This window comes from Schistocerca cancellata, chromosome 11, assembly GCF_023864275.1.
Source record: "Schistocerca cancellata isolate TAMUIC-IGC-003103 chromosome 11, iqSchCanc2.1, whole genome shotgun sequence".
Lineage (NCBI taxonomy): Eukaryota > Metazoa > Arthropoda > Insecta > Orthoptera > Acrididae > Schistocerca > Schistocerca cancellata.
The window spans coordinates 77,976,538-78,000,259 of NC_064636.1; the positions used below are offsets into that span (position 1 = coordinate 77,976,538).

Genomic DNA, 23,722 nt, shown 5'->3' on the forward strand with positions numbered 1-23,722 from the left:
ACATAGGTGTCGTATGTAACATTGAGAAATATTCCGTCTTTCGCGACTGTACTAAAAGTATTATTTACACCGGACGCGTTTGGCTTTATTTTAAAGCACTTCAATCAAGGAAAGGTATGGCACATACAAAATGGTACTCATGTTCTCTTTCTTGTTTTTGTTCCACAGTCGTAGTTTTACCAATGGTACTGAAATATATTCCTCTTCTGCAACTGTAATAAGGGACTTATTTAGACCAAACGCGTTTCTCTCTTTTGAAGCATCTTCAGTGGACAGTATTTTGTCTCCTCCATTGCCAAGTCACCTTTCGTAGTTTTGTGCTGCGGTAACACAATATTCAACGTTTGTGTTGGCAGATCAGTGTTTTAGCAAATAAATGATGTTTGTGTGTGCCACACACAAAAATTATATTTGACATAGCTCAGAGCACTTCACTGATAGACGGTATATTCAAATCCTAATGTTTTAAGTGCTTTAAAATAAAGCCAAACGTGCTCAGTGTAAATAAAACTTTTGTTACAGTCGCGAAAGACGGAATATTTCTCAATATTACATACGACACCTATCTGATACTTAAATCAGCTATTGTTATACAGTAAATTTTATATGAAATTTAGGTATCTTGTCCATATTTCATTCTCAACATTGTGGCAACTAAAATCGACCATACGGAAAGTATACTCTATGGACTTTTAACTCTGCAAACTCTTCAAAATTAGGTGCAATGGCTTACTATATTTAATGCTGCATAATAACTGCGTTGAACATCGAAACAAAATTAAGTCATTTATGGGGGGAAGGTATCAGTCAAGAAGATGTGTAAAAATCTAATTTTTGGGCCAAATAGTTTTTGTGGAATCGATTGATTAAGTGTGTCAAAGCAGTCGGAACACCATGTGTCTGCACAGGCGAGCAGTGCAGTGATGACAAAATGGGGGAGCACGTCTCTGTAGCAGCGGAAGGGTTAATGCGGCCCTGGTGGCTCTACTTCATGAACTGCGCGCTCCCCCTACACGTAAGCTTGCGAACTATGCTATACTATGGCGCTGCTTCTCTTGGCGTGTGCGTCGTGTGCAACTGGCAACGCAGCAATCTCCCGCGCCTGGGCGGGCATGCGCGAGCCGGCAAGATAAAAGAATTCAACTATAGTTCCATCTGTACACACTGTAAGTAGGCTGTTTAGGTTTTTATGTTGGTAACGCCACGTAGCGCTCTGTATGAAAATCACTGACTGTGCTGTGTGCAGTCTGTGGCTGGTTGACATTGTTGTAATATTCGCTACTGTAGTGTTGGGCAGCGGCAGCTGGATGTTAACAGCGCGTAGCGTTGTGCAGTTGGAGGTGAGCCGCCAGCAGTGGTGGATGTTGGGAGAGAGATGCACAGTTTTGAGAGCGGACGATCTGGACGTGTGTCCGCCAGAAAGAGTAAATTTGTAATACTGGATATCATGAACTGATATATATATGATGACTTTTGAACAGTATTAATGTAGATACATTGCTTGTTCTCTATCAAAATCTTTCATTTGCTAAGTATGCCTATCAGTAGTTAGTGCCTTCAGTAGGTTGAATCTTTTACTTAGCTGTCAGTAGTGGCGCTCGCTGTATTGCAGTAGTTCGAGTAACGAAGATTTTTGTGAGGTAAGTGATTTGTGAAATGTATAGGTTAATGTTAGTCAGGGCCATTCTTTTGTAGGGATTATTGAAAGTCAGATTGCGTTGCGCTAAAAATATTGTATATCAGTTTAGTGATAATCAGAATAAGTAAAGAGAGAAATGTCTGAGTACGTTCAGTTCTGCTCAGCTGTTTGAAAATCAAATAACGTAAGAGGTTTATCAGCACAGTGATTCATTAATGTTTCTAAGGGGGCGTTTCGTATGTCGACCCTTAGCCGAGGATACCTCACTGGAATCTTCTGATTTTTTCTTTTATGTAATTAGTGTAGCTATTGTTTATTGCTAGCGCATAATTGCCCGCATCTCGTGGTCGTGCGGTAGCGTTCTCGCTTCCCACGCCCGGGTTCCCGGGTTCGATTCCCGGCGGGGTCAGGGATTTTCTCTGCCTCGTGATGGCTGGGTGTTGTGTGCTGTCCTTAGGTTAGTTAGGTTTAAGTAGTTGTAAGTTCTAGGGGACTGATGACCATAGATGTTAAGTCCCATAGTGCTCAGAGCCATTTGAACCATTTTGCTAGCGCATAATTATAGAGAGAATTTCTTTTGTAGTTGTAGTTTTTCATTGTTGTACTGTAAAACAGTTCTGTCATGCATGTAGATTTGCAGCAAGTATTTCGCAGCTGCGCTTGCGATTAACGAGATATTATTTTCAGTGCTATGCGTTTTCTTGTATTTGCTCTTCAAATTGTGCTTTTCTTGTTATCGTGTGAAATACGTGATAATTATGGCGTGTGAAAAACGTAACACTAGGCTCCAAAGTAAATTGAGAATTGATAGTGACGACGATTGTAGCTTATCAGCACCACCGTGTAATGAATTAACAGACATTCAACGTAGTAATTTGGTAATTGTGCATAGGGAAATGGAGCGGGCGGAAAATAATGGTGTAGACAGCGAAACAATTAGTGAACAGGGAAGCATTATCGATCGATCGGTCGGCAACAGCTCGCCTCAGGAATCCGAAATGACAGGACACAATCTTGCAAATACTGTAGATTCAGGTTTTGGGTCCTCGTCGTTTTCTCAAATAAGTCAAGACACATTTTCTGCTTGTCAAAACGTGAATGTTGCCGGTGAAAATGCACTGCCGAACAGCACTGAGGAACATGTTTCAGACACCAGTGCATTGTTATTACAGTTAATGCAACAAATGGGACAAAGGCTACAAAAGTTAGACACAACGCTTGAACAAAATCAGTAACGAGTGGGACAAAAGCTTCAAAAGTTAGACACAATGAAACAACACCAGAGACAAACACAGCAACGGTTAGACACGATGGAACAAAATGAGAGACAAACACAGCACAGCCAGTGATTTTCATACATAGCGCTACATGGCGTTACCAATATAAAAACCTAAATATCGTACTTACAACACGCATATCGCTATCTCATTTCGTCTTCCCCGGGCGGGATGGGGATTTTCTCTGCCTAGGGACTGCGTGTTTGTGTTGTCCTCATCATTTCATCATCATCATTATGTCCACCCCTGGTAGCTGAGTGGTCAGCGCAACGTAATGTCATACCTCACCGCCCAGGTTCGATTCCCGGCTGGGTGTTGTGTTGTCCTTATCATCGTCATTTCATCCCCATCGACACGCAAGTCGCCGAAGTGGCGTCAACTCGAAAGACTTGCACCAGGCGAACGGTCTACCCGACGGGAGGCCCTATCCACACGACATTTCCGTTTCCATCCGCAGACCGCTACGGTCGCAGGTTCGAATCCTGCCTCGGGCATGGATGTGTGTGTTGTCCTTAGGTTAGTTAGGTTTTAGTAGTTCTAAGTTCTAGGGGACTTATGACCTCAGCAGTTGAGTCCCATAGTGCTCAGAGCCATTTGAACCATTTTCCATCCGCATCATTCGTGACAGTGACTATATTGGACTGTGAAAAAAATTGGGCTGCGTAAAAATTTGGACTTTGTACGGGCGCTGATGACTGCGCAGTTGAGCGCCCCACCAACCAAAAATCATCATCATTCCGTCTGTCCCCTCAGTGTACGTAAGTGTCAGCATAATGGACGCACTGTCATCTTCAAATAGTTCTTTTAATTTATCCAGCTACGCCATCTTTCTTGCAGAGTTTCCCATGTACATCTTCATCCACACACATACTCTGGAAGCCATCATACGGTGCGTGGCGGAGGGTACCTTGTACTACAACTTATCATTCCCTTTCCTGTTCCACTCTCAACTGGAGCGAGGGAAAAACGACAGTCTATACGCCTCCGCACGAGCCCAGATTTCTCTTCTCTTCAGGGTCGAGATGTACGTCGGCGGCACGAGAGTCGTTCTGCAGTCAGCCACAAAAGCCGGTTCTGTAAACTTCCTCAACAGTGTCTCACGTTTCGCGTAAAGAACGTCTTCTACCCTCCATGGATTGCCATTGGAGGTCGCTCAGAATTCCATAACACTTCTGTGCTGATCGAACCTACGGTAACAAAACTACCAAATTCAATAGCTTCGATGTCTTCCGTTAACCTGACCGGGTGTGGATCCCACGCACTCGAGCATTACTCAAGAATGGGTCGCAGTAGTGTGCTATACGCTGTCTCCTTTATAGAATTTTCTAAAATTCTCGAAGTAAACACAAGTTGGCTATTCTCCCTTCCTACTAACCACCAGCTTATTCCATGTCATATCGTTTTGCAACGCTACATACATATTTAATCAATGTGACTCAGTCAAACAGTACACTACTAACGCTGTATTCGAACATCATCACAGGATTGTTTTCCCTCCTGATCGTCATTAACTTACATTTGTCTACGTTTATAGCGAACTCTCCACACCGACTACAAATTTTGTCTAACAATAGCTCATCTTGTATTCTCCTACAGTCACTCAACTTCGACACCTTCCCATGTACCACAGCGTCATCAGCAAACAGCAGTAGACAGCTACTCACTTTATCTTTCGGACCATTTATGTACACAGAGAACAACTGCAGGCTCCTCACGATAGCCTTGTCTCTGATGAAACCTCGACGTCCGGAACAACATACGAGCTTCTATTATTTAAAATGACGTCGAGCCACTCACATATCTGGGAACCTGTTCCGTATGCTTGGACCTTCGTTAACAGTCTGCAGTGGGCCACTGTGTCAGACGCTTTCCGGATATCTGTAAATGTGGAATTTGCCTGTTGTCCTTCATCCACGGTTCCCAGGAAACTGTGCCGGAAAAGAGCAACCTCAGTTTCAGACGAGGCATGCTTTTAATATCCGTCTGATATTCTCAGTTTAACTTCTCCTAACATCTCAGTTACAATTTGGTATGGCCTAGGGACAGGAAAAAAATCGTTTTATACTATGGCCAAATTTTTTGTCAGATGCTGTGTTACTTCTTGTTTTGCAAAATTCGTTGCAGTTTTTGCCTAATTTGCTGTAGTGTTTGTCTTACATTCAACGTAATTTATGGTCAAAGTCAGTGTTTTTTATTTGCCGAGTTTAGTGTTGTTTCTGCCAAATTTGGTGTTGTTCTTTCCTGCCAAATTCAGCGGTGTTGTTTCCTGCGGAATTCGGTAGTGTTATTTGCCAAACTCGGTGGTGTTATTTGCCAAATTCTGTGGTGTTATTTGCCAAATTCGGTGGTGTCATTTGCCAAATTCGGTGGTGGTATTTGCCAAATTTGGTGGTGTTATTTGGCAAATTTGGTGGTGTATTTGCCAAATTCGGCGGCGTTATTTGCCGAATTTGTCGTTGTTTGTTACCAAATTACTCGTTTGTTGCCAAATTACTCGTTTGTTGCCAAATTACTCGTTTGTTGCCAAATTCGTCCTCGTTCAATGCCAACTTTGTCTTTGTTTATTGCCGAATTTGTCGTCGTTAACTGCCAAATTCGTCGTCTTCAGTTGTCAATTTCATTGCTATTTGTTGCTATATTCGTTGTCATTTGTTGCCAAATTCGTTCTCATTTGTTGTCAAATTCATTTTCGTTTGTTGCCAAATTCGTTGTCAAATTCGTCGCAGTTTATTGCTAAATTCAATGATTTTTACGAAATTTCACGTTTTTTGAAAAATCGATTGTTTTTTTAATTGGTGACTTTTTTTTACCTAGTTTGGACAAATCTGGTGCTATTTTCGTTATCACACCGAGTTTCTTACTGAAGAAAACAAGCGTTATTTTAAAATTATACACGAACTTCATTCAGCCTTACGGAGAGTAGGAGGCAAAATGCAATGTTAACACACAATAACTGTCGGTTATTAACGAACAGCCATACTCAAAATTATAATCTTTTCATTTGGAATTACATATTTCGCGATATCTCTTAAAAATCGCCGATTTCGCCCTATTTCGCTAATATCGGAAGATTTCGCGTAATTTTTCACGTTATCGTTTTCGCGAAATTTTCCTGTTCTTCGGTATTTACTATAGTCACCTGTTACGAATCTAGCAACACGCTCCTGTTTCGCTCGTCGCAAAAAAAAAAAACAAGGGGTCGCCACACAGTACACGGCGAGTGTTTGTTTACGTGGGCAGTTCTATCAGCGGAGGACAGATTTACCGACACCGGCCGGCAGGGCTGCCAATAGCTCGCGCCTGATTTACGCTGACGGATGGGGTCCCGCGGGGATTGGAGTTGCGGTTGTGGTGGCAGCGGGCCCGTCCCGACACAGAGGGGGCACGGTGGGTGGCGAGGAAGAGGGAAATTTGTGCGACAACCCGCGGCCGGGGGACCGTTGGCAGCCCTGACTGACAGCATCGGCAATATCCGGCGAACGATTGCGCCGCATTTCGCGAACGCCCGGTAGTTAGCCGCGCTTCCCGTCGAAGGCGTTGTCATTAGCGACAGACTAATCGGCGCTTCGATTGTTGAATGATTTTATTATGTGCGCAAGATTCAAGAAGGGAACAGTAAGAATGGAAGACTCAGAACGAGGTGGTTTGATGAGGAAGGGTGTAAGCTGCAGTACCAGGAACTTTGAAAATTAAGAGAGCAGACAATAGTCCAAGAAGTGGTGCAGTGAGACAAGCTGAAAAATGGCTTCTTACACGTCTTTTTGAATCTGCAGTTATCTACTCAAATATTAATGCATATCTGAATACATCTGCAATCTCAGAATAATGAGGCGCATCCAATGACATATCAGTATGTCAATATCTTTAAAACTACAGAAGCTAATGTGTCACAGCAAATAAACATTTTCGCAATGATCATCTGAATTAATAACTTTTAAATGCCTCATGCGATTTCAACAAACGATATCTCACATGACAGCATTGCGCTGTAGCTACCATGGAGGTATAAGGAGGGGAGATGCCATGACGTCACAAACTTGAAGCCGACAGAAACCGAGCTCCGCCATTGCAGTTTGGTCAGAAGACTCGTTTCCGATTGTGCTACTGTGTAGAGCTGCTGAAGGTTTTTTTCATTTTAAAATGCCGGTTTGCGTTGTTTACGGGTGTACTAACCGTTGGAATAGTGCTACCAAGTTAAAAGGAATCGCGTTCCATGCGTAAGTGGCCCCGTTCGTAAAATATTGTCGTTTATATTCGTGAGATGTGGGGCTTTGTTTACGTTTTGTGAAACTGTTTTCTTCTTATTTTATTTCAGATTTCCGATCAATGAAGCTCGTAGGGCTTCATATGCTTATTTTTCTTGACAAAGCACAAACAATGTTTGTATTTACAAATGAAATTTTGTATAAGTGTGTAAACGAGTAAGAAATATCATCCGGTATGTAAACTAGCATAGCTTTTGGGTTCTGCTTTCAGTTTACATCGACACAAATACAGTAAAAGGTGATTTGAGTTTGAAAAGAGCTTTGTACACTGTTATTTTTCATCATTCGAAGTTCGTATCCAAAAGAAACACTTAAGTTAACGAAACCAAATCAGTTGTATTGCTGGGGCAAAAACGCATTAACAACAAAACGAAAACACCTGAAAAAGCTATTCTGACGTTGTGTTATGCATGTAAACATTGTAACACGCATCATCTGAAATTATTTCGCAGACATAACGTTAAATATGAAGAACACGCAATTCTAACAAGAGCTCTGTCACTGTTTTGACCAATCAAACATGGCGGCCCACCGGCTTCAAACAGACGTACAGCAGACGGCCATAGTGCCATCTCCCCTCCTTATACCTCCATGGTAGCTACACTATGTGATCTAAAGTATCCAGACACCCCCGAAACATACGTTTTTCATATTAGATGCATTGTGCTGCCACCTACTGCCAGGTGCTCCATATCAGCGACCTCAGTAGTCATTAGACATCGTGAGAGAGCAGAATGGGGCGCTCCGCGGAACTCACGGACTTCAAACGTGGTCAGGTGATTGGGTGTCACTTGTGTCATACGTCTGTACTCGAGACTTCCACACCCCTAGGTCCACTGTTTCCGACGTGATAGTGAGGTGGAAACGTGAAGGGACACGTGCAGCACAAAAGCGTACAGGCCGACCTCGTCTGTTGACTGACAGAGACCGCCGACAGTAATGTGGAACAGGCAGACATCTATCCAGTCTGTCACACAGGAATTCCAAACTGCATCAGCATCCACTGCAAGCACTCTGACAGTTAGGCGGGAGGTGAGAAAACTTGGATTTCATGGTCGAGCGGCTGCTCATAAGCCACACATCAAACCAGAAAATGTCAAACGACGCCTCGCTTGGTGTAAGGAGCGTAAACGTTGGACGATTGAACAGTGGAAATACGTTGTGTGGAGTGACGAATCAACGTGCACAATGTGGCGATCAGATTTCAGGGTGTGGGTATGGCGAATGTCCATTGAACGTCATCTGCCAGCGTGTGTAGTGCCAAGTAAAATTCGGAGGCGGTGGTGTTATGGTGTGGCCGTGTTTTTCATGAAGGGCGGTTTGCCCCCTTTGTTGTTTTGCGTGGCACCATCACAGCACAGGCCTACATTGATGTTTTAAGCACCTTCTTGCTTCCCACTGTTGAAGAGAAATTCGGGGATGGCGATTGCAACTTTCAGCACGATCGAGCACCTGTTCAAAATGCACAGCCCGTGGCGGAGTGGTTACACGACAGTAACATCCCTGTGATGGACTGGCTTGCAGAAGGTCCTGACCTGAATCCTACAGAACACCTTTGGGATGTTTTGGAATGCCGACTTCGTGCCAAACCTCATTGACAGACATCGATACCTCTCCTCAGTGCAGCACTCCGTGAAGAATGGGCTGCCATTCCCCAAGAAACCTTCCAGCACCTGACTGAACGTATGCCTGCTAGAGTGGAAGCTGTCATTAAGGCTAAGGGTGGGCCAACACCATAATGAATTCCAGCATTACCGATGGAGGGCCCACGAACTTGTAAGTGATTTTCAGCCAGATGTCCGGATAATTTTTATCACATAGTATATGACCCCTGAAAGCTACGTGCCTATGTCTATTTTATGTACTGATTTACGACGTCTTTTATATCTTCTTCATTACGCGAGTGTTTGTCAGAACATTGCATCTGCCACAATTACATAGCAAATGGATATGACAGGAATACCTCATATTTTGTCATACTCGTGTATTTATTTAATGAACGGTTTATTATTTTGCCAGTAACTTTATTCAGATGTTGACTGCAAGCGCTATTGAGAAACTGTGTTGTTTCGAGAGTGACTCCACAATTGAAGAGTGAACCAAAAGACGCTTCTGCCAAGACGGCATAAAAAAACTGTTTAAACAAAATTGAACAACGATTCGTTGTCATTTAACAAGAGTGCTCTCGCACAAAAATACTAAGTTATTTATTTCTGAATAGACCTTTATTTGTAATCGTTGTACCGGTCTGTTTATAATATCTCTCTTATTAAAATACTGTTTTGATATATTACTTTGAGCGGTGAAGTGGTTGTGTTGAATCAAATCATGTCTGTAGAGCTTAAGGATGATGTATTGTTGGTGGGGACGTCCTTCAGCCAATGGAAAAGCAGACAATAGTGGAACACTGTGGGAATCAAGTGGAGACAGAATGGCAGACACGTCTACATGAGTTCTGGAAGGAGGCAGAGCTGTCTGTAGAAATGAGTGGTGTTACACTGTGCATATGTTTGGTTCTCGGCAGTGAACGGCCGATACCATAGTCTAACTTCTGAACGGATTTTATAGTTCTAGAGGTCTGAATGTGCTACAGAGAAGGACGGTAACATTTTGTGTTTGATTTATGGAACTGAGAACGGACAAAGAATATGATGCTATTCCTTGTATTATGTGTGCTAATTTGTGACTCATCATGTTGCACTTTGAACTGTTCTGAGCTGATAAATATTTCATGTATCTTGATCAAGGAATGGACTTAGTTTTCGCATGTCTTCGATAATAATTTAGTCTAGGGATTTTACTACCGTTCTCATAACTACATTTTATAAGGGTATTTTCCGTGTGTATATCAGTTCAGTATCTTAGGACCACACCCTGTTTATTAGAGATGCCCTTTGTTGAATAAACATTATTCGACATAATTCTCTGTTGTCTACATGATTTACAGACCTTAGACTAGAACACTTATTTATCTTTTATTTTGCACTGACTATTCGTAATGTATGATCCCCGATTGCAACAAGATTTTGAAAAAAGGTTTTAAAATTTAGAATCAGTAAGAGAATACTGGTGACTTTTTGTGGTAGTCAACAACTTCTCACATTCCGAGGAAAACAGCGAATTCTGGGCGGACTTATATTTGGCAATTTAATTTAATGTTTTGATTCTATGTACAGGGCTATTACAAATGATTGAAGCGATTTCATAGATTCACTGTAGCTCCATTCATGGACATATGTTCACGACACACTACAGATACGTAGAAAAACTCATAAAGTTTTGTTCGGCTGAAGCCGCACTTCAGGTTTCTGCCGCCAGAGCGCTCGAGAGCGCAGTGAGACAAAATGGCGACAGGAGCCGAGAAAGCGTATGTCGTGCTTGAAATGCACTCACATCAGCCAGTCATAACAGTGCAACGACACTTTAGGACGAAGTTCAACAAAGTACCACCAACTGCTAACTCCATTCGGCGATGGTATGCGCAGTTTAAAGCTTATGGATGCCTCTGTAAGGGGAAATCGACGGGTCGGCCTGCAGTGAGCGAAGAAACGGTTGAACGCGTGCGGGCAAGTTTCACGCGTAGCCCGCGGAAAATTGGCTCATGCCACAACTGGAGACCGACAGCGCCGACTTCATCTTTCAACAGGATGGTGCTCCGCCGCACTTCCATCATGATGTTCGGCATTTCTTAATTAGGAGATTGGAAAACCGATGGATCGGTCGTGGTGGAGATCATGATCAGCAATTCATGTCATGGCCTCGACGCTCTCCCGACTTAACCCCATGCGATTTCTTTCTGTGGGGTTATGTGAAAGATTCAGTGATTAAACCTCCTCTACCAAGAAACGTGCCAGAACTGCGAGCTCGCATCAACGATGCTTTCGAACTCATCGATGTGGACATGCTGCGCCGAGTGTGGGAGGAACTCGATTATCGGCTTGATGTCTGCCGAATCACTAAAGGGGCACATATCGAACATTTGTGAATGCCTAAAAAAAACTTTTTGAGTTTTTGTATGCGTGTGCAAAGCATTTTGAAAATATCTCAAATAATAAAGTTATTGTAGAGCTGTGAAATCGCTTCAATCATTTGTAATAACCCTGTAGGGGGGTCGTTCAATAAGTAATGCCCCACATTCTTTTTTTCAAAAGCCTATCATATACATAGACAGACGTCCATGTTGGTGCTTCACATTTGATGTTTGTTCTGTGCGCCGGTGAAGTTCCGAACCGTTCTGGCAGATGGCAGAACAGCGTCAAAATGGCGTCTGCATACGACTCACGTTACAAGCAGGGTGCTGTTATTGAATTCTTGTGTGCAGAAAAATAAACCGTGGTGAACGTCCATAAACGTTTGTGTGCGGTGTATGACGGTGCTGCAGTTGACAGGAGTACGGTTGGGCGATGGGTGAAGGAAGTTACAGCCTCAGGTAATGTAGAAACAGGGCTCCACGATCAGCCACGCTCGGGACGTCCTGTCGCAGCCACTGCTCCACACCTGCTGAATCGTGTGGACGCCATTTTTCGTGTCGACTGGCGCATCACAACTCGACAATTGCCTCTACAGTTGTCGGTCAGCAATGGAGAACCCGGGAACACATCGCCAAATTGGCATCCTCGGACTTCCATCTCTACAAGTGTTCAAATGTGTGTGTATTCCTGACGGACCAAACTGCTGAGGTCATCGGTCCCTTGACTTACACACTACTTAAACTAACTTATGCTAAGAACAACACACACACCCATCTTGTACATGGCTGCACGTGCAGACACCGTGAATATTTACAATTGAACGAAAATCAGCCCTCGCTCACTATTTTCAACAAATTAACCCGATTTCGACACTGCTAGGAGTGTCTTCCTCAGAATTTAAAACAAAGAATGGTCTACATTCTATAACATGGTCACAGAATTATGACTAAAAATGTATTATAGAGTATAAGTACGGAATCGTCGTGAAACACTGGCAGTACTTATGTCATTTATAAAATAATAAATATGCCAAAAGCGTATGAGTCACAAAGATATTTAAGATAAGGTTGCGAACGTGCACCACGCAAGTAACGAGCGGCCCTTAGCGGCTCGCCATCACAGTTTTCTTTATCTTACACATCTTTGTGACTAAAGCCCTTTTGGCATATTTATTATTTTATAAATGACATAAGTACTGCCAGTCTTTCACGACGATTCCGTACTTATACTCTATCACACATTTTTAGTCATAATTCTGTAACAATGTTATAGAATATAGACCTTACAACGTCGGGCTCGCACGAGCCGGTCTGACGACACGATCAAGAAAGTGGAGAGAATTGTTTTGGGGGATCGCCGAATGACTGTCGAACAGATCGCCTCCAGAGTTGGCTTCTGAGGAAGACACTCCTAGCAGTGTCTAAATCGGGTTAATTTGTTAAAAATAGTGAGCGAGGGCTGATTCTCTTTCAACTGACACACACCCATGCCCGAGGGAGGATTCGAACCTCCGGCGGGAGGGGCCGTCCAGTCTGTGACATGGCGCTTCAAACCGCGTGGTCACTCCACGCGGCTCCATCTCTTTGGGCGGCTTAAAGATTCTCTGTGGGGAACACACTTTGAAGATGACGAGAGTGTCAGTCATGCAGTGGAAACATGGCTACGCCTACGGGACGAGAGCTTTTACCAGCAGGGAATACATGCTCTTCCACAACGTTGGCTTACTACGTAGAAAATAGGACATGGACAAGACATGTTGATGTACGAGGTGCATTCAAGTTGTAAGGCCTCCCATTTTTTTTCCAATTAACTACTCAACCGAAATCGATGAACTGCCGTTACTTCTCGACGTAATCGCCCTGCAGACGTACACATTTTTCACAACGCTGACGCCACGATTCCTTGGCAGCGGCGAAGGCTTCTTTAGGAGTCTGTTTTGACCACTGGAAAATCGCTGAGGCAATAGCAGCACGGCTGGTGAATGTGCGGCCACGGAGAGTGTCTTTCATTGTTGGAAAAAGCCAAAAGTCACTAGGAGCCAGGTCAGGTGAGTAGGGAGCATGAGGAATCACTTCAAAGTTGTTATCACGAAGAAACTGTTGCGTAACGTTAGCTCGATGTACTCGTGCGTTGTCTCGGTGAAACAGCACACGCGCATCCCTTCCCGGACGTTTTTGTTGCAGTGCAGGAAGGAATTTGTTCTTCAAAACATTTTCGTAGGATGCACCTGTTACCGTAGTGCCCTTTGGAACGCAATGGGTGAGGATTACGCCCTCGCTGTCCCAGAACATGGGCACCATCATTTTTTCAGCACTGGCGGTTACCCGAAATTTTTTCGGTGGCGGTGAATCTGTGTGCTTCCATTGAGCTGACTGGCGCTTTGTTTCTGGATTGAAAAATGGCATCCACGTCTCATCCATTGTCGCAACCGACGAAAACAAATTCCCATCCGTGCTGTCGTTGCGCGTCAACATTGCTCGGCAACGTGCCACACGGGCAGCCGTGTGGTCGTCCGTCAGCATTCGTGGCACCCACCTGGATGACACTTTTCGCATTTTCAGGTCCTCATGCAGGATTGTGTGCACAGAACCCACAGAAATGCCAACTCTGGAGGCGATCTGTTCGACAGTCATTCGGCGATCCCCCAAAACAATTCTCTCCACTTTCTTGATCGTGTCGTCAGACCGGCTCGTGCGAGCCCGAGGTTGTTTCGGTTTGTTGTCACACGGTGTTCTGCTTTCATTAAACTGTCGCACCCACGAACGCACTTTCGACACATCCATAACCCCATCACCCCATGTCTCCTTCAACTGGAGGGCCCGGGTTCGATTCCCGGCTGGGTCGGAGATTTTCTCCGCTCAGGGACTGGGTGTTGTGTTGTCTTCATCATCATCCCATTCCCATCGACACGCAAGTCGCCGAAGTGGCGTCAAATAGAAAGACTTGCACCAAGCGAACGGTCTACCCGACGGGAGGCCCTTGTCACACGACATTTCATTTCATCTCTCGGTCTCCCCCTACGATTTTAACCTCCCGCAATTCCCTTCACTGCTAAATTGGTGATCCCATGATGTCTCAGAATATGTCCTACCAACCGATGCCTTCTTCTAGTTAAGTTGTGGCACAAATTTCTTTTCCCCCCAATTCCTCTCAGCACCTCCTCATTAGTTACGTAACCTACCCATCTAATCTTCAGCATGCAGCACCACGTTTAAAAAGCTTCTATTCCGTTCTTGTCGAAACTGTTTGTCGTCCATGTTTCACTTCCATATATGGCTACACTCCATACAAATACTTTTAAAAAAAGACTTCCTGACACATAAACTCGATATTAACAAATCTCTCTTCTTCAGAAACACTTTTCTTGCCACTTCCAGTCTACATTTCATATTCTCTCTACTTCGACAATCACCAGCTGTTTCGCAGCCCAAATAGCAGATTTCATCTACCACTTTCACTGTCTCATTTCTTAAGTTATTTCCCTCAGCATCATCTGATTTACTTTGACAGCATTCTGTTACCCTTGTTTTGCTTTTGTTGATGTTAATCTTATATCCTCTTTTCAAATCCTGTCCACTCCTTTCAACTGCTTTTCCAAGTCCTATAGGGATTTTCTCTGCCTCGTGATGGCTGGGTGTTGTGTGCTGTCCTTAGGTTAGTTAGGTTTAAGTAGTTCTAAGTTCTAGGGGACTGATGACCATAGCTGTTAAGTCCCATAGTGCTCACAGCCATTTGAACCATTTGAACCAAGTCCTATGCTGTCTCTGACAGAATTACAATGTCACCGGCAAACCTCAAAGATTTATTTCTTCTCCGTGGACTTTAATTCCTACTCCAAATTTAGCTTTTTTTCCTTTATTACTTCTTGAATGCACAGATTGAATAACGTCAGGGTTAGGCTACAACCCTGTCTCACTCCTCAACCACTGCTTTCCTTTCGTGGCTCTGAGCACTGTGGGACTCATTATCTGAGGTCATCAGTCCCCTAGAACTGAGAACTACTTAAACCTAACTAACCTAAGGACATCACGCACATCCATGCCCGAGGCAGGATTCGAACCTGCGACCGTAGTGAAGCGCCTAGAACCGCTCGGCCATTCCTTTCGTGCTCCTCGACGCTTACAGCTGCCATCTGGTTCCTGTACAAATTCTAAATAGCCTTTCGCTGCTTGTATTTTATCCCTGCCACCGTTAAAATTTGAAAGAGACTATTCTGGCCAACATTGTCAAAAGCTTTATCTAAGTCTACAAATGCTAGAAACGTACGTTTCCCTTTCCTTAATCTTATAAGATAAGTCGTAGAGCCAGTATCGTCTCGCGTGTTACTGCATTACTCCAAAATCCAAACTGATCTTCCCCGACGTCAGATTCTACCAGTTTTTCCATTGTTCTGTAAAGAATTCGTGTTAGTATTTTGCAACCATGACTTTTTAAACTAGTATAGTTAGGTAATATTCACACCTGTGAGCACCTGCTTTGTTTGGAATTGTATTTATCATACTCTTTTTGAGATCAGACGTTATTTCCGCTACAACATGGAATTATCATGGCTGGCTCTCCGAATACTAGAGGTAGTTCTGACGGGATGACGTCTACTCCTGGAGCCTTGTTTCGACTTAGGTCTTTCTGTGTTCTGTCAAATTTTTCTCGCAGTATTATATATCCTATGTCATGTTCATAAACATCCTGATCCATTTATATAATATTGTCCTCAAGTACGCCTCTCTTCTATAGACCCTCTGTACACTCCTTCCACCTTTCAGCTTTCCCTTCTATGCTTAGAACTGGTTTTGCATCTGAGCTCTTGATATTCATGCAGATGGCTCTCTTTTCCCCAAAGGTGTCATTAATTTTCCTGTAGGCTGTATCTGTCTTTCCTCTAGTGATATATTCTTCTAAATCCTTACATTTATCCTCTAGTCACAGCTACCTAGTACAGCAAGTATGGCACCCGAATTTTTGCGGTACTCAGCCTCAGGAATATTGTTGTGGCTCAAGTTGAAGACTACTGATTCCGAGATTTACCCCTGTCACGCTAGCTTTAATGCTCACGACGTCACCAACTCATCCGTTCTTGCACTAATCGCCGGCCGCTGTGGCCGAGCGGCTCTAGGCGCTACAGTCTGGCACCACGCGACCGCTACAGTCGCAGGTTCCTCGGGCATGGATATGTGTTATCTCCTTAGGTTAGTTAGATTTAAGTAGTTCTAAGTTCTGGGGGACTGATGACCTCGGATGTTAAGTCCCATAGAGCTCAGAGCCATTTAAAGCATTTTTTGCAGTAATCATGCAGGGTGTTTCAAAAATGACCGGTATATTTGAAAGGGCAATAAAAACTAAACGAGCAGCGATAGAAATACACCGTTTGTTGCAATATGCTTGGGACAACAGTACATTTTCAGGCGGACAAACTTTCGAAATTACAGTAGTTACAATTTTCAACAACAGATGGCGCTGCAAGTGATGTGAAAGATATAGAAGACAACGCAGTCTGTGGGTGCGCCATTCTGTACGTCGTCTTTCTGCTGTAAGCGTGTGCTGTTCACAACGTGCAAGTGTGCTGTGGACAACATGGTTTATTCCTTAGAACAGACGATTTTTCTGGTGTTGGAATTCCACCGCCTAGAACACAGTGTTGTTGCAACAAGACGAAGTTTTCAACGGATGTTTAATGTAACCAAAGGACCGAAAAGCGATACAATAAAGGATCTGTTTGAAAAATTTCAACGGACTGGGAACGTGACGGACGAACGTGCCAGAAAGGTAGGGCGACCGCTTACGGCAACTACAGAGGGCAACGCGCAGCTAGTGCAGCAGGTGATCCAACAGCAGCCTCGGGTTTCCGTTCGCCGTGTTGCAGCTGCGGTCCAAATGACGCCAACGTCCACGTATCGTCTCGTGCGCCAGAGTTCACACCTCTATCCATACAAAATTCAAACGCGGCAACCCCTCAGCGCCGCTACCCTTGCTGCACGAGAGACATTCGCTAACGATATAGTGCACAGGATTGATGACGGCGATATGCACGTGGGCAGCATTTGGTTTACTGACGAAGCTTATTTTTACCTGGACAGCTTCGTCAATAAACAGAACTGGCGCATATGGGGAACCGAAAAGCCCCATGTTGCAGTCCCATCGTCCCTGCATCCTCAAAAAGTACTGGTCTGGGCCGCCATTTCTTCCAAAGGAATCATTGGCCCATTTTTCAGATCCGAAACCTTTACTGCATCACGCTATCTGGACATTCTTCGTGAATCTGTGGCGGTACAAACTGCCTAAGACGACACTGCGAACACCTCGTGGTTTATGCAAGATGGTGCCCGGCCACATCGCACGGCCGACGTCTTTAATTTCCTGAATGAATATTTCGATGATCGTGTGATTGCTTTGGGCTATCCGAAACATACAGGAGGCGGCATGGATTGGCCTCCCTATTCGACAGACATGAACCCCTGTGACTCCTTTCTGTGGGGACACTTGAAAGACCAGGTGCACCGCCAGAATCCAGAAACAATTGAACAGCTGAAGCAGTACATCTCATCTGCATGTGAAGCCATTCCGCCAGACACGTTGTCAAAGGCTTCGGGTAATTTCATTCAGAGACTACGCCATATTATTGCTACGCATGGTGGATATGTGGAAAATAACGTACTATAGAGTTTCCCAGACCGCAGTGCCATCTGTTGTTGACAATTGTAGCTACTGTAATTTCGAAAGTTTGTCTGCCTGAAAATGTACTGTTGTCCCAAGCATATTGCAACAAACGGTGTATTTCTATCGCTGTTCGTTTAGTTTGTATTGCCGTTTCAAATATACCGGTCATTTTTGAAACACCCTGTAAGTGCGTCATAATCGAGGTTTTATGTGTAGGAACGTTGCCCAATCCGGTGGAAGAAAACAAAATGATTTCAGTTCCTTCGAGCACTGTCCGAAGCATGTGCGTTCAGGCGTTGAGGTGGTCTGCACCGAGACTGTGCACATGCCGGCGTGTACTCATATGAGGTGCGGCCTGTATAGCTGCCAACGCTCGTGGCCGTTAGACGCGTCTGATGGCGCTCTTCTCGCCAAGTTGTGACGGAATGTCTGGGAAGGTCGCCGGCGCCGCCCTAGAAGGCGGAAGTTTAGTGGCGGCAGAGCCGGGCTAAGCGCATCCCTGAGACACCGAGCCTCCATAAAGACGGTCCACGCCACACCTTAGGAACGCGCCCCGGGCTGCGATGGCCGCCGTAGGAGAGATTACTGCCGAGATACGACCTCGGCCGCGCCACGCGCTGAGTGCAGTTGTGGCCCGGGGAACGGAGAAGGGGAGAGAAATGGCTCCGTGTGGAGTCCACAGCAGGCTGGGCGCTGCGTAGTCAAGGCTGCGGAGGTCAGCGGTGGGGATGGAGGGCCAGAGGGAGAAACAGTAAGACACAGAGTGTGAGAGGAAGAGGGACTGTAAGAAACAGAAAGCAAATGGGATAAATAGAGAGGGAATAAAACAAACTGGGAGACTATCAAGGAAACATAAAGAAATAGAAAGAGGATAAGTGGAACAGTGAGAGGATAAAAGAAAGAGAATGAGAGAAAAAGAATAAAACGAGGATGAAAGAAACAGGAACAGACTGAAAGAAGCAGAAAGAATATGTAACAAACAGAAATAGAATGAGAGACAGGGAATGAAACCAACAGTAATATGAATGAAACAAACAGAAACAGAAAGGAAATAAAACAAACAGAAACAGAATGAAAACAACAGAAAGAGAATGAAAACAACAGAAACAGAATGAAAGAAACAGAAACAGAATGAAATAAATAAGACACACAGGAAGAGAATGAAAAAAATACCATAAGAGAATAAGAAAACAGTACGAGAGAAAAGAAACAGGAAGAGAATGAAGGAAACAGAAAGAAAATGTAAACAGTAAGAGAATGAGAGAAAGACAATGAAAGAAACAGAAAGAGACAGAAATGAACATAAGCAGAATGAAAGAAACAGAATGAGAATAAAACAAACAGTAACAGAATGAAAGAAACACACATAACGAAAGAAAAACACATAATGAAACAGAAACAGAATGAAAGAAACAGATAGAGAATGAAGAAACTGTAAGAGAATGACAAATAATAAGAGAATTTTAAAAAGTAAGAGAATGAGAGAAACAGAAAGAAAATGAAGGAAACAGAAAGAAAATGAAACATACAATAAGAGAATGAGAGAAAGAGAATGAAAGAAACAGAAAGAGACATAAATGAACAAAACCAGAATGAAAGAAACAGAAAGAGAATAAAACGAACAGAAACAGAATGAAAGAAACAGACACAGAATGAATGAAAGAAACAGAAATAGAATCAAAAAACATAAGAGAAAGAGAAAACAGTAAGTGAATGAGAGAAACAGGAAGACAATGAAGGAAGTAGAAATAAAATGAAACAAACAGTAAGAGATGAGAGACAGAGAATGAAAGAAACAGAAAGAGACAGAAACAAACACAAGCAGAATGAAAGAAACAGAAAGAGAATAAAACAAGGAGTAAGGGAATGAAAGAAAGAGAAACAGAATGAAAGAAACAGAAAGAGAATGAAAAATCAGTAAGTGAAAGAGAAATAAAGAAAGAAAATAAAGCAAAGAGTAAGAGAATGAAAGAAATTGAAAGAGACAGAAACAAACAGAAACAGAATACCTCTCTTCAGGTATTACGAAAAGTTGCTTGTGACAGTACCATATTTGCCAGAGCCTTCCTCATCTTTTCTTCCTTGGCTCTTCTAATTTCTAGCATTTAAGGGGAATCTCTCGCTCGCAATTCTTTCTGTGTTCGTTCTATTTTCTTCCTTGATCTATATTTTCATAATGTAAGCTAAAAATGTCTAGTTCTTCCGTAATACGTTGATTTATTACTGTCTTCTATAGTGAAACCCCTAACTCTTTTCAGGAATCTCTTCTATCGTATCTGAACACGGCTTTCTCGATTTGTGGTAATCAGGTCTCGCTTGTACACAGCAACGCGGAGACTGCAACAGTTTTGAGTATATCTTCTGGTAAACCTTCCGGGATGTAAGGTCGTGGTCCATGAAACTCTTCAGCTCCTAACGTTTCGTCCAGAGCTGCGCTGGACATCTTCAGAGGGGTGTTTCTCCTCCGGTGAGTCTTGCCGACTGACCCATCGGAGGAGAAACACGCCTCTGAAGATGTCCAGCGCAGCTCTGGACGAAACGTTAGGAGCTGAAGAGTTTCATGGACCACGACCTTACATCCCGGAAGGTTTACCAGAAGATATGTCATCCGGTCGTGAAAGCCTTCATACTATGATCAGTTTTGAGTATGTTTTCTAATTTTTCCGCCTCGCTGCAGAAAACCACTACCCCATGGATACGAGCTGCCGATTTGCTATTGGCTACCAATCACTGTCGAGAGACTGCCCACCAATCACTTACCAGAGTGGTACGGGCAACAGAAAGCCGATACGCTACCTTCTAACAACCACCTACTAGAGTTACCTTCCAATCAGCCACCAGCGTGGCACAAGTGACAGCGTATCGAATTGCCACCGCCTGCAAACCCTCCTCCTCAAATTATCCAATGATGTCTCAGATATGTGACGTCAGCAGTCATCGAACATGACAGTATATAAAAGAAGTCATTTTACCAGCACACACCGTTGAGCCACCCTGAAGAGCACCGCAGCAATTTGGCCGAAACGTCAGCAGTAAAGTTGTTTTAGTAATTTACAATGACGCGGCACCAGAACCAAAATTATTTTATACAAAATTTCCCAGTTTTGTATTTAAGGTTTCTGTCAACGGTTTCACATATCTGGCTGAGTTTACTAACTTAATTTCTATGTATCTGTTGTAGCCATGTGTCTCCTCGCATCCTAAGTAACTGAAGTGCTTTACTTGACCTAATACGGGGTGTTCAAAAAGTCCCTCCGCAGTGCCGTGTGATAGTTAGCCGCGCGTGCCGTATGATTGTTCGCCTGCCCGGGTTGCTTCCCTTCAAGTGGACTCTCCCAACATTCCACTGTTTCAGCCAGCGTCAGTGGTATCGTTGATGTGTGTCGTTACGAGTTGACGTGAGCGTTTAAGTTTACTTCCTTTGTTCGTTTATTCATTTTTGCCACTGTTAAAACGCTAACCATTGAAGAGCGTGTGTTTTTGGTCGAACAAGTGTTCAAAGCTGGCGGTAAATACACAGTTTCAGTTCGTCAAACATTTAATTCAGTTTTCCCGGAGACAACACTCCCACATTACATTTGATTAACAAATTTCGAAGTACGGGTTCAGTGACAGATGTACCGAGAAGTGGTCGTCCTAGCGTTTTGTCTGAGGATAAATACTCGATTTTTCCGACAGAACGTCCATGAGTGCAAACAAATCAGTAAGAAAACTCGCCCAGGAAATCGATGTTAGTGTCTGAACGGCCCACATAGCTGTAAGGAAAAAATTAGAACTTTTCCCATACAAAGTGACAGTCGCGCAAGAACATTACTGTCAATGGTTCGAATATTTCGTTCAACAAAATGGAAGGCATATTCTTAATGAAACGTTTTTCACTGAAGAGGTGTGGTTTCATTTATCCGGGTACACGAACTCGCAAAATTCTCGTATGTGGAGTACTGCAAATCCATTGTGTATTCATGAGGACCCACTTCATTCTGTGAAAATAGGAGTTTGGATTGCAATTTCTAGACGTCGGATTGTGAGTCCCATATTTTTCAACGAAACAATAAACGCACAACGATACTGCAGTGATATTGTGTACCCATTCATAGGAGAACTCGTGTTGAGTGAAATACTGAACGGTTATTTTCAACAAGATGGTGCAACCGCGCATACAGCCCGCGTTTCAATGTCACTGCTTGCTGATGTTTTTGGTGATCGCATAATTTCACACTGACTTTGGCCTCCACTATCGCCTGACCTAACACCACCTGACTTTTTCTTCTGGGATGCAGCGAAAGCAACTATCTATAAAAACCGTTCAGAATCCATCGATGAATTGAAAACTGAAATATCCACTTACTACATCTACATCTACATACATACTCCGCAATCCACCATACGGTGCGTGGCGGAGGGTACCTCGTACCACAACTAGCATCTTCTCTCCCTGTTCCACTCGCAAACAGAACGAGAGAAAAATGACTGCCTCTGTACGAGCCCTAATCTCTCTTATCTTTGTGGTATTTCCGCGAAATGTAAGTTGGCGGCAGTAAAATTGTACTGCAGTCAGCCTCAAATGGTGGTTCTCTAAATTTCCTCAGTAGCGATTCACGAAAAGAACGCGTCCTTTCCTCTAGAGACTCCCACCCGAGTTCCTGAAGCATTTACGTAACACTCGCGTGATGATCAAACCTACCAGTAACAAATCTAGCAGCTCGCCTCTGAATTGTTTGTATGTCCTCCCTCAATCCGACCTGATAGGGATCCTAAACGCTCGAGCAGTACTCAAGAATAGGTCGTATTAGTGTTTCATAAGCGGTCTCCTTTACAAATGAACCACATCTTCCCAAAATTCTACCAATGAACCGAAGACGACTATCCGCCACTTTCACTGCTTCTGCTACAGAAGAAATGTTACAGCTTGTATTTGGAAACATGATTAGACGAATTGAATCGTGTATGCAACAACCGGGGTGGGGGGGGGGGGGGGGGGGGGCGGCACTTCCACATTTAATGTGAAAATTTGTAAGTAAAAATGAATATTCGATAAATTAATAACTCGTATTTCACTGAGTTTCATTTCGGTATATTCACTGCGGCATACGGCACGCTCGGCTAAGAATGATACGGCAGTGCGCAGAGGCTTTTTGAGCACCGCGTATCTTCTGATTTATCACTAGTTTGGTTCTAAAATGTTCTTTCACCGCAATGACCGTTTTCTTAGTTTTTCTTCCATGACAAATGTCGCACTGTTTCAGCAAGTAAATTCCTTTCGGAAGGTCCTCTTATTCATATGCTAGGATCACTGCATCGTCAGGTCACAAAAGTCGTGGGATATCTCCTAATATTGTGTCGGATCTCCTGCACGCTTGTTGTTGTTGTTGTGGTCTTCAGTCCTGAGACTGGTTTCATGCAGCTCTCCATGCTACTCTATCCTGTGCAAGCTTCTTCATCTCCCAGTACCTACTGCAACCTACATTCTTCTGAATCTGCTTAGTGTATTCATCTCTTGGTCTCCCTCTACGATTTTTACCCTCCACGCTGCCCTGCAATACTAAATTGGTGATCCTTTGATGCCTCAGAACATGTCCTACCAACCGATCCCTTCTTCTGGTCAAGTTGTGCCACAAACTTCTCTTCTCCCCAATCCTATTCAGTACTTCCTCATTAGTTATGTGGTCTACCCATCTAATCTTCAGCATTCTTCTGTAGCACCACATTTCGAAAGCTTCTATTCTCTTCTTGTCCAAACTATTTACCGTCCATCTTTCTCTTCCATACATGGCTACACTGCATACAAATACTTTCAGAAATGACTTCCTGACACTTAAATCTATACTCGATGTTAACAAATTTCTCTTCTTCAGAAACGCTTTCCTTGCCATTGCCAGTCTACATTGTATATCCTCTCTACTTCGACCATCATCA

The 23,722-nt window shown here is 43.6% G+C and overlaps 1 protein-coding gene across 1 annotated transcript in view; it reads right to left on the reverse strand.

Annotated features, from left to right (window-relative positions):
- The window catches only part of LOC126108224 (pleckstrin homology domain-containing family G member 5), a 694,776-nt gene that overhangs the window by 400,772 nt on the left and 270,282 nt on the right, over window positions 1-23,722 (reverse strand). The window lies entirely within an intron of this gene.